General features: G+C 37.4%; 1 long non-coding RNA gene across 1 annotated transcript; it reads right to left on the bottom strand.

Annotated features, from left to right (window-relative positions):
* Positions 1-2,187: 2,187 nt before the first annotated feature.
* On the bottom strand, positions 2,188-3,129 carry LOC307117097. Its single transcript, XR_013815410.1, has 4 exons — positions 2,907-3,129; positions 2,709-2,803; positions 2,497-2,619; positions 2,188-2,413 (listed from the first exon to the last, which is right to left on the bottom strand). It is a non-coding gene; the product is annotated as an uncharacterized lncRNA (long non-coding RNA).
* Positions 3,130-10,193: the final 7,064 nt, after the last annotated feature.

The raw sequence follows: 10,193 nt of genomic DNA, 5'->3' as shown, positions 1-10,193 counted from the left end.
GTGTAACCTAAGTGAATAAAGTGACTAAAGTGAACAGTGTATACTATGTGAATAATGTGACTAAAGTGAACAGTGTAACCTAAGTGAATAATGTGACTAAAGTGAACAGTGTAACCTAAGTGAATAAAGTGACTAAAGTGAACAGTGTATACTATGTGAATAATGTGACTAAAGTGAACAGTGTAACATAAGTGAATAAAGTGATGTATGTGAACAGTGTATACTAAGTGAATAATGTGGTGAAAGTGAACAGTGTAATCTAAGTGAATAAAGTGACTAAATTGAACAGTGTATACTAGGTGAATAATGTGACTAAAGTGAACAGTGTAACCTAAGTGTATAAAGTGACTAAAGTGAACAGTGTAACCTAAGTGAATAAATTGACTAAAGTGAACAGTGTAACCTAAGTGAATAATGTGACTAAAGTGATCAGTGTAACCTAAGTGAATAAAGTGACTAAAGTGAATAGTGTAACCTAAGTGAATAAAGTGACTAAAGTGAACAATGTAACCTAAGTGAATAAAGTGACTAAAGTGAACAGTGTATACTAGGTGAATAAAGTGATGAATGTGAACAGTGTATACTAAGTGAATAATGTGATGAAAATGAACAGTGTATACTAAGTGAATAATGTGGTGAAAGTGAACAGTGTAACCTAAGTGAATAATGTGACTAAATTGAACAGTGTAACCTAAGTGAATAAAGTGACTAAAGTGAACAGTGTAACCTAAGTGAATAAAATGACTAAAGTGAACAGTGTATACTAGGTGAATAATGTGACTAAAGTGAACAGTGTATACTACGTGAATAATGTGGTGAAAGTGAACAGTGTAACCTAAGTGAATAAAGTGACTAAAGTGAACAGTGTATACTAGGTGAATAATGTGACTAAAGTGAACAGTGTAACCTAAGTGAATAAAGTGACTAAAGTGAACAGTGTAACCTAAGTGAATAAAGTGACTAAAGTGAACAGTGTAACCTAAGTGAATAAAGTGATGAAAATGAACAGTGTATACTAAGTGAATAAAGTGACTAAAGTGAACAGTGTATAATAGGTGAATAATGTGACTAAAGTGAACAGTGTAACCTAAGTGAATAAAGTGACTAAAGTGAACAGTGTAACCTAAGTGAATAAAGTGACTAAAGTGAACAGTGTATACTAGGTGAATAATGTGACTAAAGTGAACAGTGTAACCTAAGTGAATAAAGTGACTAAAGTGAACAGTGTAACCTAAGTGAATAATGTGACTAAAGTGAACAGTGTAACCTAAGTGAATAAAGTGACTAAAGTGAACAGTGTATACTAGGTGAATAATGTGACTGAAGTGAACAGTGTAACCTAAGTGAATAAAGTGACTAAAGTGAACAGTGTAACCTAAGTGAATAAAGTGATGAAAATGAACAGTGTATACTAAGTGAATAAAGTGACTAAAGTGAACAGTGTATAATAGGTGAATAATGTGACTAAAGTGAACAGTGTAACCTAAGTGAATAAAGTGACTAAAGTGAACAGTGTAACCTAAGTGAATAAAGTGACTAAAGTGAACAGTGTAACCTAAGTGAATAAAGTGATGAAAATGAACAGTGTATACTAAGTGAATAAAGTGACTAAAGTGACACTGCATGAAAAGTGGGATTTTCGACCCCGTAAACGCCTGTATACTCCTGGAAATCTCCCTAATTTTCGGCAGTTTTCGACAATTTAGAGGCAGCGAACGTCGCGTTTGTCTGTGCCACAAATTGTCGTAAACGAACCATGACGTAGGTGGAGAGCCCCCCGCTGAGAGACCGCGCGGAGGTGCGACGCCTCTAATTTGCATATGAATAGCAGCGAAACCAGAGAGTCAACGGCCAGACTTGAATTTACTCACTCACTATTGGCTGAAGCCACTACATTTAAAAAAGAAAAATCCCTCGTGATTGGTTGGCAGATCACTGCAAACCAATCATTATTGGTCCCCCTGGCTCATTATAAATGTAAACCCCAATAATAATAATAAATATATAATTTATGTTGTAATAATTTGTTTCATATTAATGTTATTGTGCTATGATGTATTCATACCATCAAGGAATATATGGGAAAATTATACGGACCGTGCCGTTTATTCAAACAAGGGGCTTCATTTATAAGCATACAGCTGTTCATTCAAGAGAAAGGGCTTCATTTATAAAACACAGCGGTTTACTTAAAGAAAGAGCTTTATTGTTAAACACACAACTATGTACAGTGCAGCAGTAATGTCTCGTAATGTAATGTAGAGTTCGGCGTGCTCCAGGCTGCGAGAGCGCGGTGGCCGCACAATCCATCCAGACACCCCGTCAACAAAGCCGTCTTCCTCGTCAGATATGAGTTCAATGGTCGCGGACTTCCAAACGTCCACCTCATCCAGCACACTCTCGCTTCCAGCAACTGTAATACAATCCATAAAGACAATAAGCAACCTGAAAAATACTCACATTGACAAAAAACGGATCTAATATAATAAATCTTACCCTTTTTCTTCTTGATCGACTCCGAGCTAAACTTCGCAGTTTCCGCCTGCTATGTAACGTTAAGTTCAGGTTGTTTGTATCTGAAGCTCCAGCGTGTCGATTCATAATACGTCTTACAGGCAGCTGGAAAACAATTACATGAGACTGGTATTAATAAAAACAGTCACGTTAAAATTAAACAAGGAATGAGAAACACATTAGAAGTTACTTACACACAATGTCGTCATGATCAGCGGTTAAATCTGGACTCGCGGAAATCGCTCCAAGCAGATAAGAGCTCACAGCTTCGTTATGAGGCGAGGATAGTCTGTGTAAACAAAATGTGCAGTTTTAAGCTCGGATCTATTAACGCATCCATTTCCTTATACAGCTGAATAAAAGCATATTCTTTAAATCGTAACGTTACATACCCATGCTCTGGTTCATAGCGACTGCAGTTTGCCTCAGAGTTATGAAGACGAAGACAGCCTCCTGAAAATGAGTCCAAAAAGTTCGTCGCGTCCATGCAGAGATTGAGTTGAAGACGGTGTCCTGTCATTGTTGATCACGAAAAAGGAAAGCAGCAAAAAACATAAAAAAAAGTTTAAAGCTCGTCTTCTACGCGTCATGGCCATGACCTCGACCTCGCACCTCATTGGACTAGGGCTATAATAAGGAACGCGCCCGGGGCCAAATCTCTTTATACGAAACGCGTGACTTATAATCGTTTCAACCTTCAACACGCCCTGTTTTCCGCTTCAACGCAGCAATTTTTTACGTGTGTCTTCTGTATGTGTAGACCCATGGTGTAGACACGCACATTCTGGTCGTGTAACAGGCATACACGCACAGTCGACGCACAGTTTTAACATGTTAAGAAGACACATTTGAACGTGTTTCTTAACGCGCACATTCTGTACATGTCGAAGTGTAATATTTTTTTTTAAAGCAGACTTACCTTTAGATGTAGCTTAGGCTACATACAGATTAATATAAGATATTAATTAATTGCTTAACTGACTACTGTGCTAGAGTAAAGTAGCCTAATGTTACAATGTATATTAAGTAAATGCTTAATATTATACAATTATTATAATGTATCTATATGGGTTATTGTTTGTTTTTTAAAGTTAGGCTATATATAATTTCTAAAAGTATAGGCTAATTTACACAGCACATATTTATAACTGAAAACACACACAACTTTATTCACTTTCACATAATAATGTTTTTGTAATTTGGTGTTTAGTTTGTTGTATAGTTTGTTTATACTGTTCTGTCTCTGTTTTGTTTCCAGGAACATCTGATGAGTGCTATAATAAAATGACTTCATTATATTTAAAATATGTTTTGATATTCATTTTATTTATATTATTAATATTTTATTTACCCATAAACGTGTCTTTAGGAAGCCATAAGTTATAGAGACAAGAATAACTTTTGCCATTTAAATGCCACATTCATTTACTGAGGACCCATACAGCCAATGATCATGTGTGAAAACACATACATAAATTGATCACTTAGAAATCAAAACTAAGGTTTGAGAAAGAAAGAATATGCATACAACAAAATATATTGTTTCATAGCAGCTTCAGTAACAAGTTCAAAACAAATTCTGCTGTAAACCGGCTCTAACAGGCCAATATAGTGTCAATATTCAGCTCAAGTGACTTCAGTGTTGATTCAGTTCAGTTGATTTCAGTTCAACTGTAAATTCCTCAGTTGTGCATTGTGTAGTTAGATATATGCAAAAACAACATTTTTGGAAATAGTTAAAATAGTTTTGCACAAAGTGTTGCTTTTGCAAGAGATGTCTGATGTTTTGTGTGTAGAGTTACAAGAAATGGAGCCATATTTTCAGAAATTGTGTGTAAGCAATTAGATAAAACTGTAAATGAATCCAGTTTATTTTAGTTCAGGACTCATAGTCCAGGTGTTAGTAATCTGTGCTTAATCTTTGTTCCAGGCAACAATTTTTTAACTCACGATTAACTAGATTAAGGCCTACTCTTGGCATAATTTAAACCCTGTCCAGGAAACCACCTCTTGAAAATCTGCATTGATAATTCATAAAATGTGGTGTGAGCTCAATTTAAATGACAATTACAGAAAAACACAATCTGACTTAACTATAAACAAACAAACTTGTACTTTTCACATTTATGATTAATAGCCATTTAAAAAATCATTCACAGTGCAGGGTGGACAAATTAATGTTGGTATGTAAACTGTATGCTTTACTTGATTTATTTGTGTGCTTTGGTTCATTGTCTTGTTGCATCACATAACCTCTCTAAAGGTTGAAGACATGAACTGCTGTCCTGTATTTTTTTATTTTTTTTACATAACATTGGTTATTGCTAATGACATACAGAGTAATTAATCTACACTGTGAGCCCGGACAAGTTGAATCTACTTAAAAAATTGGAGCAAACTGGTTGCCCTAAAAATTTAGTAATGTGAACTAAAACGAGTACATTTAACTTAAATTTAAGTTAACATTTTAACTTAAACTTTAAACTTGTTTTAGTCAAAAAAATTCAGAACCTAGATAAAACTCCCCCTGCTGCTACTCTGATTTGCATTTGTGTAGCTCACAGCATCTTCATTTACATGATAAAGCCTCCCCTAGAATTAAGGGGAGGGGGGGTCATGGGGGGACAACTGCCAAGCAAGGCCCACGTCAATTTCAGACAATTTACGGCAGTTTTCGGTGTTGCCTGCAAATTGCCGTGCACAGTCGTAAACCTGAAGTTTCACGGCAATCTACAGTGTCACATACTGACGAAAATCCCACTTTTCATGCAGTGTGAACAGTGTATAATAGGTGAATAATGTGACTAAAGTGAACAGTGTAACCTAAGTGAATAAAGTGACTAAAGTGAACAGTGTAACCTAAGTGAATAAAGTGACTAAAGTGAACAGTGTATACTAGGTGAATAATGTGACTAAAGTGAACAGTGTAACCTAAGTGAATAAAGTGACTAAAGTGAACAGTGTAACCTAAGTGAATAATGTGACTAAAGTGAACAGTGTAACCTAAGTGAATAAAGTGACTAAAGTGAACAGTGTATACTAGGTGAATAATGTGACTGAAGTGAACAGTGTAACCTAAGTGAATAAAGTGACTAAAGTGAACAGTGTAACCTAAGTGAATAAAGTGACTAAAGTGAACAGTGTATACTAAGTGAATAAAGTGATGAATGTGAACAATGTATACTAAGTGAATAATGTGGTGAAAGTGAACAGTGTAACCTAAGTGAATAAAGTGACTAAAGTGAACAGTGTATACTAGGTGAATAATGTGACTAAAGTGAACAGTGTAACCTAAGTGAATAAAGTGATGAAAATGAACAGTGTATACTAAGTGAATAAAGTGACTAAAGTGAACAATGTATAATAGGTGAATAATTTGACTAAAGTGAACAGTGTAACCTAAGTGAATAAAGTGACTAAAGTGAACAGTGTATACTATGTGAATAATGTGACTAAAGTGAACAGTGTAACCTAAGTGAATAAAGTGACTAAAGTGAACAGTGTATACTAAGTGAATAAAGTGACTAAAGTGAACAGTGTAACCTAAGTGAATAAAGTGATGAAAATGAACAGTGTATACTAAGTGAATAAAGTGACTAAAGTGAACAATGTATAATAGGTGAATAATTTGACTAAAGTGAACAGTGTAACCTAAGTGAATAAAGTGACTAAAGTGAACAGTGTATACTATGTGAATAATGTGACTAAAGTGAACAGTGTAACATAAGTGAATAAAGTGATGTATGTGAACAGTGTATACTAAGTGAATAATGTGGTGAAAGTGAACAGTGTAATCTAAGTGAATAAAGTGACTAAATTGAACAGTGTATACTAGGTGAATAATGTGACTAAAGTGAACAGTGTAACCTAAGTGTATAAAGTGACTAAAGTGAACAGTGTAACCTAAGTGAATAAATTGACTAAAGTGAACAGTGTATACTAGGTGAATAAAGTGATGAATGTGAACAGTGTATACTAAGTGAATAATGTGGTGAAAGTGAACAGTGTAACCTAAGTGAATAAAGTGATGAAAATGAACAGTGTTTACTAAGTGAATAATGTGACTAAAGTGAACAGTGTAACCTAAGTGAATAAAGTGACTAAATTGAACAGTTTTTTGGAACTAAATCCTCTGCAGAGGTGAGAGCTGATCCGTTGCTGGTGAACGAGCTAAACTCTTTCTACGCTCGCTTTGATGGTAATCGCGGCAGCGCGACTCCGGCGAGTGACGCGTCAGAGAGAGTCCCTCAGAGCAGCAACGGTCACGTGATCTCTTTCTCGGAGGACGAGGTTCGGAGGGCACTCAAACGTGTGGATGTCAGGAAAGCTGCTGGGCCGGATGGTATTTCAGGTCGTGTTCTGCGGTCCTGTGCTGATCAGCTCGCAGGGCTCTTTACATCCATATTTAACGAGTCCCTTGCTACATCTGTTGTCCCCACCTCCTTCAAACGATCCTCTATCATCCCTGTACCTAAGATCAGTAAACCCTCTTGCCTAAATGACTATCGTCCAGTGGCTCTCACATCTTTAGTCATGAAGGTCTTTGAGAGACTCATTAAAAACAACATTTGCTCCTCCATTCCTGACACTTTGGACCCTCTTCAGTTTGCCTATCGTCCCAATAGATCGACTGAAGATGCCATCTCTCACGTCCTTCACTCCTGCCTCACTCACATCGACAGCAAAAGTGGGAACTATGTCAGGCTGCTATTTATTGACTATAGCTCAGCCTTTAACACCATAGTTCCCATTAAGCTAACACACAAACTCCTGGATCTAGGCCTGAATTCTTCTCTCTGCCTCTGGATTGAAGATTTCCTCACTGGCAGACCCCAGGCGGTGAGAGTAGGCCAGTTCACCTCCACCTCCATCACCCTGAGTGTTGGAGCTCCACAGGGCTGTGTGCTGAGTCCCCTGCTCTACTCTCTCTACACCCATGACTGTTTGTCCACACACAGCTCCACCTTGATCATCAAGTTTGCTGATGATACTGTTGTCCTGGGTCTCATCTCCAACAACAATGAGACGGCATACTTGGACGAAGTGGAGCAACTGACATCATGGTGCCAGGACAACTGTCTCTCTCTGAATGTTAACAAGACCAAAGAACTGATTGTGGACTTCAGGAAGAGACAGCATCGGTCATACTCCCCTCTCATGATCAGCGGGACACCGGTAGAGAGAGTGAGCAGCTTCAAATACCTGGGTGTGAACATCTCCGAGGATCTGACCTGGACTACACACATCCAGACACAGGTGAAAAAAGCCTGGCAAAGACTGTACCACCTGCGCCAGCTGAGGAAATTCAGGGTTTCACCAGCCATCCTGAAAACTTTCTATCGAGGGGCGATAGAAAGTGTCCTGACTCAGTGCATCACAGCGTGGTACGGGAACAGCACCAGTCACGATTCCAAAGCCCTGCAAAGAGTGGTGCGCTTATCCGAGCGCATCTCAGGCTCAGCTCTCCCGTCTCTGCAGGACATCTACACCAAACGCTGCAGAGGTAGAGCTACTAAAATCATCAGAGACATTAATCACCCTGCAAACTCTCACTTCACCCTGCTGCCATCTGGTAAGCGCTTCCGTAGCCTGATGGCAAAGACTGAAAGACTCAGGAGGAGTTTCTTCCCCCAGGCCATCAGACTCCTGAACTCAGTCACGTGACTTCACTTCACCCCCGCACACACATAAACATCCAGTTTAAACATTAACATCCACATACTGCCATTGCACTGCACTTTACCTTCCTATTGTTACTGCGTAACAACCTGTAATAAACCTTGCACATTATACTTCTTTATATATACATATATATATATATATATTTATGTTAACCACTTATTTCTAAGTCTACAGTTTATCTCACTTATCATATCCACTTATATATTTTTTTTTTTTTTTTTTTTTTTTTTTTAATATTTTAATTTTTATATTTTTTTTTTATCTTATTTCCTATTTTTATATTTTACTTGATTTATTTATAATTCTACTTATGTTAATACTTTTTATTCTAATTTTATTCTATTTCTATTTTAATTTCTTGTAACTGTTATTTGCACTGTCCATGGAGCGGACCTGTTTACATTTCACTGCCAGTTGTATATTGTGTATATAACTGTGTATGTGACAAATAAAACTCTTGAATCTTGAATCTTGAAGTGAATAGTGTAACCTAAGTGAATAAAGTGACTAAAGTGAACAATGTAACCTAAGGGAATAAAGTGACTAAAGTGAACAGTGTATACTAGGTGAATAAAGTGATGAAAGTGAACAGTGTATACTAAGTGAATAATGTGATGAAAATAAACAGTGTATACTAAGTGAATAATGTGGTGAAAGTGAACAGTGTAACCTAAGTGAATAATGTGACTAAATTGAACAGTGTAACCTAAGTGAATAAAGTGACTAAAGTGAACAGTGTAACCTAAGTGAATAAAGTGACTAAAGTGAACAGTGTATACTAGGTGAATAAAGTGATGAATGTGAACAGTGTATACTAAGTGAATAATGTGGTGAAAGTGAACAGTGTAACCTAAGTGAATAAAGTGACTAAAGTGAACCGTGTAACCTAAGTGAATAAAGTGACTAAAGTGAACAGTGTAACCTAAGTGAATAAAGTGACTAAAGTGAACAGTGTATACTAGGTGAATAAAGTGATGAATGTGAACAGTGTAACCTAAGTGAATAATGTGGTGAAAGTGAACAGTGAATACTAAGTGAATAAAGTGACTAAAGTGAACAGTGTAACCTAAGTGAAAAATGTGTCTAAAGTGAACAGTGTAACCTAAGTGAATAAAGTGACTAAAGTGAACAGTGTATACTAGGTGAATAAAGTGATGAATGTGAACAGTGTATACTAAGCTAATAATGTGGTGAAAGTGAACAGTGTAACCTAAGTGAATAAAGTGATGAAAGTGAACAGTGTATACTAAGTGAATAAAGTGACTAAAGTGAACAGTGTAACCTAAGTGAATAATGTGACTAAAGTGAACAGTGTAACCTAAGTGAATAAAGTGATGAAAGTGAACAGTGTATACTAAGTGAATAAAGTGATTAAAGTGAACAGTGTATACTAGGTGAATAAAGTGACTAAAGTGAACAGTGTAACCTAAGTGAATAAAGTGACTAAAGTGAACAGTGTAACCTAAGTGCATAAAGTGACTAAAGTGAACGTCTCGGTTACGGATGTAACCCTCGTTCCCTGAGGAGGGAACGGAGACGTAACGTTAGTGACTAACGAATGGGGGTTTCGCTTAGAAGCCTATCAACTTCGAGTTTTGAGAAAACGCCCAATGGCGTGCCAATGCCATGGGGCATGCGGAATTTGCATACGTAGCTCCGCCTCACTGCGTGAGTATATAAGGAAGTACGAGGCAATATCGCATTATGTTACCTGCTTGAGGAGCCAAGACTGAACTCCTGCGTTCCAGGCAACACAGCTCGATGTGGCAAGGGGACGTTACGTCTCCGTTCCCTCCTCAGGGAACGAGGGTTACATCCGTAACCGAGACGTTCCCTTTCGTTCAGTCACTACGACGTAACGTTAGTGACTAACGAATGGGGGTCCCAATATAATCCCGCCACTCAGCTGTCTTCCAGTGCCCTGCGTAAGTGTGAGTACCCTGTCGTAAAACTAGTACGGACGAAGGACTCCCACTTAACACAGGAATACCAAGGTA

Source organism: Gobio gobio (genome assembly GCF_949357685.1).
Source record: "Gobio gobio genome assembly, chromosome: 21".
Lineage (NCBI taxonomy): Eukaryota > Metazoa > Chordata > Actinopteri > Cypriniformes > Gobionidae > Gobio > Gobio gobio.
The sequence above is the reverse complement of the archived record's forward strand: the minus strand, read 5'-3'. Positions and strand labels throughout refer to the sequence as shown.